This window comes from Coregonus lavaretus (assembly GCF_964263955.1).
Source record: "Coregonus lavaretus genome assembly, chromosome: 31".
Classification (NCBI taxonomy): Eukaryota; Metazoa; Chordata; class Actinopteri; order Salmoniformes; family Salmonidae; genus Coregonus; species Coregonus lavaretus.
In genome coordinates, this window is record NC_140018.1 from 38,634,991 (window position 1) to 38,641,749 (window position 6,759).

The following is a 6,759-nucleotide window of genomic DNA, read 5'->3' on the forward strand; positions in this document are numbered from 1 at the left end:
AAAGATTTTCTATTGGGTTCAGGTCTGGAGACTGGCTAGGCCACTCCAGGACCTTGAAATGCTTCTTACGGAGCCACTCCTTAGTTGCCCTGGTTGTGAGTTTCGGGTCTTTGTCATGCTGGAAGACCCAGCAACGACCCATCTTCAATGCTCTTACTGAGGGAAGGAGGTTGTTGGCCAAGATCTCGCGATACATGGCCCCATCCATCCTCCCCTAAATACGGTGCAGTCGTCCTGTGCCCTTTGCAGAAAAGCATCCCCAAAGAATGATGTTTCCACCTCCATGCTTCACGGTTGGGATGGTGTTCTTGGGGTTGTACTCATCCTTCTTCCTCCAAACACGGCGAGTGGAGTTTAGACTAAAAAGCTCTATTTTTGTATCTTCAGACCACATGACATTCTCCCATTCCTCCTCTGGATCATCAGACTTCAGACGGGCCTGGACATGAACTGGCTTGAGCAGGGGGACCTTGCGTGTGCTGCAGGATTTGAATCCATGACGGCGTAGTGTGTTACTAATGGTTTTCTTTGAGACTGTGGTCCCAGCTCTCTTCAGGTCATTGACCAGGTCCTGCCGTGTAGTTCTGGGCTGATCCCTCACCTTCCTCATGATCATTGATGCCCCACGAGGTGAGATCTTGCATGGAGCCCCAGACCGAGGGTGATTGACCGTCATCTTGAACTTCTTCCATTTTCTAATAATTGCGCCAACAGTTGTTGCCTTCTCACCAAGCTACTTGCCTATTGTCCTGTAGCCCATCCCAGCCTTGTGCAAGTCTACAATTTTATCCCTGATGTCCTTACACAGCTCTCTGGTCTTAGCCATTGTGGAGATGTTGGAGTCTGTTTGATTGAGTGTGTGGACAGGTGTCTTTTATACAGGTAACGAGTTCAAACAGGTGCAGTTAATACAGGTAATGAGTGGAGAACAGGAGGGCTAAAGAAAAACTAACAGGTCTGTGAGAGCCGGAATTCTTACTGGTTGGTAGGTGATCAAATACTTATGTGATGCAATAAAATGCAAATTCATTACTTAAAAATCATACAATGTGATTTTCTGGATTTTTGTTTTAGATTCCATCTCACAGTGTAAGTGTACCTATGATAAAAATTACAGACCTCTACATGCTTTGTAAGTAGGAAAACCTACAAAATCGGCAGTGTATCAAATACTTGTTCTCCCCACTGTATATATATATATATATATATATATATATATATATATATATATATATATATATATATATATATATATATACAGTGAGGGAAAAAAAGTATATGATCCCCTGCTGATTTTGTACGTTTGCCCACTGACAAAGAAATGATCAGTCTATAATTTTAATGGTAGGTTTATTTGAACAGTGAGAGACAGAATATCAACAACAAAATCCAGAAAAACGCATGTCAAAAATGTTATAAATTGATTTGCATTTTAATGAGGGAAATAAGTATTTGACCCCCTCTCAATCAGAAAGATTTTTGGCTCCCAGGTATCTTTTATACAGGTAACGAGCTGAGATTAGGAGCACACTCTTAAAGGGAGTGCTCCTAATCTCAGCTTGTTACCTGTATAAAAGTCAGCTGTCCACAGAACATTTTTACATTTTAGTCATTTAGCAGACGCTCTTATCCAGAGTGACTTACAGTTAGTTCATACATTATTTTATATTTATCATACTGGCCCCCCGTGGGAATCGAACCTACAACCCTGGCGTTGCAAACGCCATGCTCTACCAACTTAGCTACATCCCTGCCGGCCATTCCCTCCCCTACCCTGGACGACGCTGGGCCAATTATGCGCCGCCCCATGGGTCTCCTGGTCGTGGCCAGCTACGACAGAGCCTGGATTCAAACCAGGATCTCTAGTGGCACAGCTAACACTGCGATGCAGTGCCTTAGACCACTGCGCCACTCGGGAGACACAGAAGCAATCAATCAATCAGATTCCAAACTCTCTACCATGGCCAAGACCAAAGAGCTCTCCAAGGATGTCAGGGACAAGATTGTAGACCTACACAAGGTTTCTACAAGATTGTAGAAACACAAAATAACTGTCAGTCTCCCTCGGCCTGGGGCTCCATGCAAGATCTCACCTCGTGGAGTTGCAATGATCATGAGAACGGTGAGGAATCAGCCCAGAACTACACAGGAGGATCTTGTCAATGATCTCAAGACAGTTGGGACCATAGTCACCAAGAAAACAATTGGTAACACACTATGCCGTGAAGAAATCCTGCAACGCCCGCAAGGTCCCCCTGCTCAAGAAAGCACATATACAGGGCCGTCTGAAGTTTGCCAATGAACATCTGAATGATTCAGAGGAGAACTGGGTGAAAGTGTTGTGGTCAGATGAGACCAAAATGGAGCTCTTTGGCATCAACTCAACTCGCCGTGTTTGGAGGAGGAGGAATGCTGCCTATGACCCCAAGAACACCATCCCCACCATCAAACATGGAGGTGGAAACATAATGCTTTGGGGGTGTTTTTCTGCTAAGGGGACAGGACAACTTCACAGCATCAAAGGGACGATGGACGGGGCCATGTACCGTCAAATCTTGGGTGAGAACCTCCTTCCCTCAGCCAGGGCATTGAAAATGGGTCATGGATTTGTATTCCAGCATGACAATGACCCAAAAAACACGGCCAAGGCAACAAAGGAGTGGCTCAAGAAGAAGCACATTAAGGTCCTGGAGTGGCCTAGCCAGTCTCCAGACCTTAATCCCATAGAAAATCTGTGGAGGGAGCTGAAGGTTAGAGTTGCCAAACGTCAGCCTCGAAACCTTAATAACTTGGAGAAGATCTGCAAAGAGGAGTGGAACAAAATCCCTCCTGAGATGTGTGCAAACCTGGTGGCCAACTACAAGAAACGTCTGACCTCTGTGATTGCCAACAGGGGTTTTGCCACCAAGTACTAAGTCATGTTTTGCAGAGGGGTCAAATACTTATTTCCCTCATTAAAATGCAAATCAATTTATAACATTTTTGACATGCATTCTTCTGGATTTTTTTGTTGTTATTCTGTCTCTCACTGTTCAAATAAACCTACCATTAAAATTATAGACTGATCATTTCTTTGTCAGTGGGCAAACGTACAAAATCAGCAGGGGATCAAATACTTTTTTCCCTCACTGTATATATATACATACATACATACATACATATACTTTAAAAAATTTACATTTCCCTTTATTACTTTCCAACCCCACCATCCCTTCCCTAATTGGAGTAAACAACAATGCTTAGGCCTCAACTTCCAGCTTACACATACTATATACATTTCATGGACACAGTCAATTTTACATTTACGTCATTTAGCAGACGCTTTTATCCAGAGCGACTTACAGTTAGTGAGTGCATTGATTATTTTTATATACTGGCCCCACGTGGGAATCGAACCCACAACCCTGACGTTGCAAACGCCATGCTCTACCAACTGAGCTACATCCCTGCTGGCCATTCCCTCCCCTACCCTGGACGACGCTGGGCCAATTGTGCGCCGCCCCATGGGTCTCCCGGTCACGGCCGGCTACGACAGAGCAACAATTCTAATTCAATAATTCTATTTTGTTTGTTTTTTACTCAGGAACCTCCTCTACCCTTAACCTCTTCGATCATTTTTATGATGTCCATCTGGTTTGCTTCTATATGCCATATCTTTCTAACTGTGCTCTTTCACAAAAGTACTCAACCTATAACCTATATACTTATTATGGAGACAGTATGCTTTACATTAGTTATCTTGTTGTTATTAGTTGTTGTTAGTTGTTATTAGTCCCATCCTTCAACTCCATACAACACCACCCATCTATCTCTTAACACCATCCATATTGGATTTCTATTTGCCATATATTTTTCAACTGTACTGTGATGTTTTATAAAAGTTCTGAACCCTTCTATTCTCATTGTTCCTAGATTGTAAATTGAAAATAAACATTTTTGCTAAGTATTACGTCAAAAATCTCTTCCCAACTATTTTGCAATCTATATTGGATGGCTGTCAATCCTTTGGTCCTTAAATGAAACAGGTATACTTTTTTATTTATCGCAATTTTCTTTAACCAATTATGTTCTTTAATGCAGGGCCGACAGACAAGTTCCTTACTTTTTCCCCCTTCCACTTTTCTCTTCCATTTTTGCGGTAATGCTACAATGATTTGGTTGTAATTTTGGGTAGAGCAGACATTTCCATATGTTTTTGTTAGCTGCATGTGCGACATAACTCCACCAGTACTACCGATGATAGCTAAACTGGGATAATACTAAAGAGTTAATCAGGGTTATTTTTCCACAAATAGACATGTATTTACCTTTCCATGGTAGCAAGATCTTATCTATTTTTGCTAACTTTCTATTAAAATGTATTGGAGTGAGATCATCTATTTCATTTATGATATGTATTCCGAGTATATCCACATCACCATCAGACGATTTTTTAGTTATCCAATACGTAGTATAGTACATTTATCATAATTTGGTTGTAATCCAGAGAGGTTAGAAAATGTATCTAGATCCTCTATGAGGCTGTGGAGGGATTCAAGTTGTGGATTTAAAAGAAAACATGAATCAACAGCGTACAATGACACCTTTTTTTAAAGCCTGTCACATTCGTTGAGTACAGGATTGGACCAAGGTGCAGTGTGGAATGCATACATGTTTATTTACAAAGTAAACACATGACAAAACAACAAACGCAACGTAACGTAACGTGACGTGACACTCAAAATGGCTACACACAAACAAGCCAAACAAGAGTCAAGATCCCACAACTAAGGTAGGCAAAATGGCTGCCTAAGTATGATCCCCAATCAGAGACAACGATCGACTGCTGCCTCTGATTGGGAACCACACCCGGCCAACATAGATCTAAACATACTAGATCTCCACATAGATATACACATTACATAGAATACTCACACCCTGACCAAACCAACTAGCGAACTCTATGTCAGGGCGTGACAAAGCCCTGGATTTCTAATCCATTGATATTATTGTTGGATCTGATTTTAATAGCTTACATTTCGTTGGCCATAATAAATAGATATGCCGATAACGGACAACCTTGTTTCACTCCTCTTGACATTTTAAAACTTTCTGAGAAATAGCCATTATTTACTATTTTACACATAGGGTTACTATACGTGATTTTAACCCATTTTATAAGAGATTCTCCAAAATGTAAATGCTTCAGGCATTTATATATAAACTCCAGTCGTACTTTATCAAATGCCTTTTCAAAGTCTGCAATGAATAGCAGGCCTGGTTTCCCAGAATTTTCATAGTGTTCTATTGTTTCCAGTACTTGCCTTATATTATCTCCAATGTATCGTCCATGTAAAAAAAAAACTGTCTGATTAGAATGAACAATGTCCGAAAATACCTTTTTAATTCAATGCGCTATACATTTTGCTTGAATTTCTGTATCACAACACTGAAGTGTAAGGGGCCTCCAATTTTTTTAATGGACTGGATCTTTATATTTCCCACTTGTATCCTGTTTCATTAATAATGAAATCAGACCTTCTTCTTGAGTGTCTGATAATCTACTGTTTACATAGGAGAGGTTAAAACATGCTCAGAACGGTTCTCTGAGTATATCAAAAAAGGTTTGGTTTACCGCGACTGGTTTGCCACCCAACCCTGGAGTTTTCCCGGACTTAAAGTATTTAATTGCATCCAGAAGTTCCTCCTCTGTAATTTCACCTTCACATGAGTCTTTCTGTATGGTTGTTAATTTTACATTATCAACACACAAAAATCCTACAATTAGCTTCAGTTAGAGGAGATGGAGGAGACTGAAATGAAAACATATGCTTAAAGTACTTTGCTTCCTCCTTCAAAATATAATTTGGTGAATCATGGGTGACTCCGTCATTTGTAACCAGTTTCATTAAATTATTTTTGGTAGCATTTCTATATTGAAGATTAAAAAAGAATTTGGTGCATCTTTCCCCATATTCCATCCAGTTCGCTTTATTTTTATAATGTATTACACTTGATCTTTATTGAATAAGTTTCTCCATTAGCTTTTGTTTTTCCTCTAATTTATTCTGAGCCTCTATGTTACAGTTTTTATTGCTATCTGTTCTGTTAGACCTTCTATTTGCTTTGTTAGTATGGACTCTTTTGACCTAAATTGCTTTTGTTTTCGAGATGAGTACTGAATTGCATTGCCTCTGAAGGCACATTTAAAAGTGTCCCATATAATAAGGGGATTTGCTGTACCTATGTTATGTCAGAAAAAATCTGTTATAAATTCCTCTGTCCTAGTTAAAAACAAGTTATCATCCAATAGGCTTTGAATAAATTTCAAATATCCTCGCCCACGTGGAAATTCAGTAAGAGTAATGTATATGCCAATTATATGATGGTCCGATCGCATTCTGTCCCCTATAAACACTTTTTAAACTTTTGGTGCCAACGAGAATGACAAAAGAATGAAGTCAAGACGACTAGCTTGATTGAGTCTCCGCCATGTATATCTCACTAGGTCAGGATATTTAAGCCTCCATATATCTACTAGTTCTAATGTATCCATGACATTCATGATTTCCTTAAGAGCATGAGGGTGATAGTTTGTAGTGTGATTTCCTCTAAGGTCGATTTAGCTATTTAAAACAGTATTATAATCTCCCACCATAATAATAGAGTCTTATATTGCTTGCAGGGTTGATAATTTATTATATATATATTGTCAAAGAAGTGCGAATCATCATTATTTGGTCCGTAAAGGTTAATGAGCCATATCTGTTTATGGTCCAA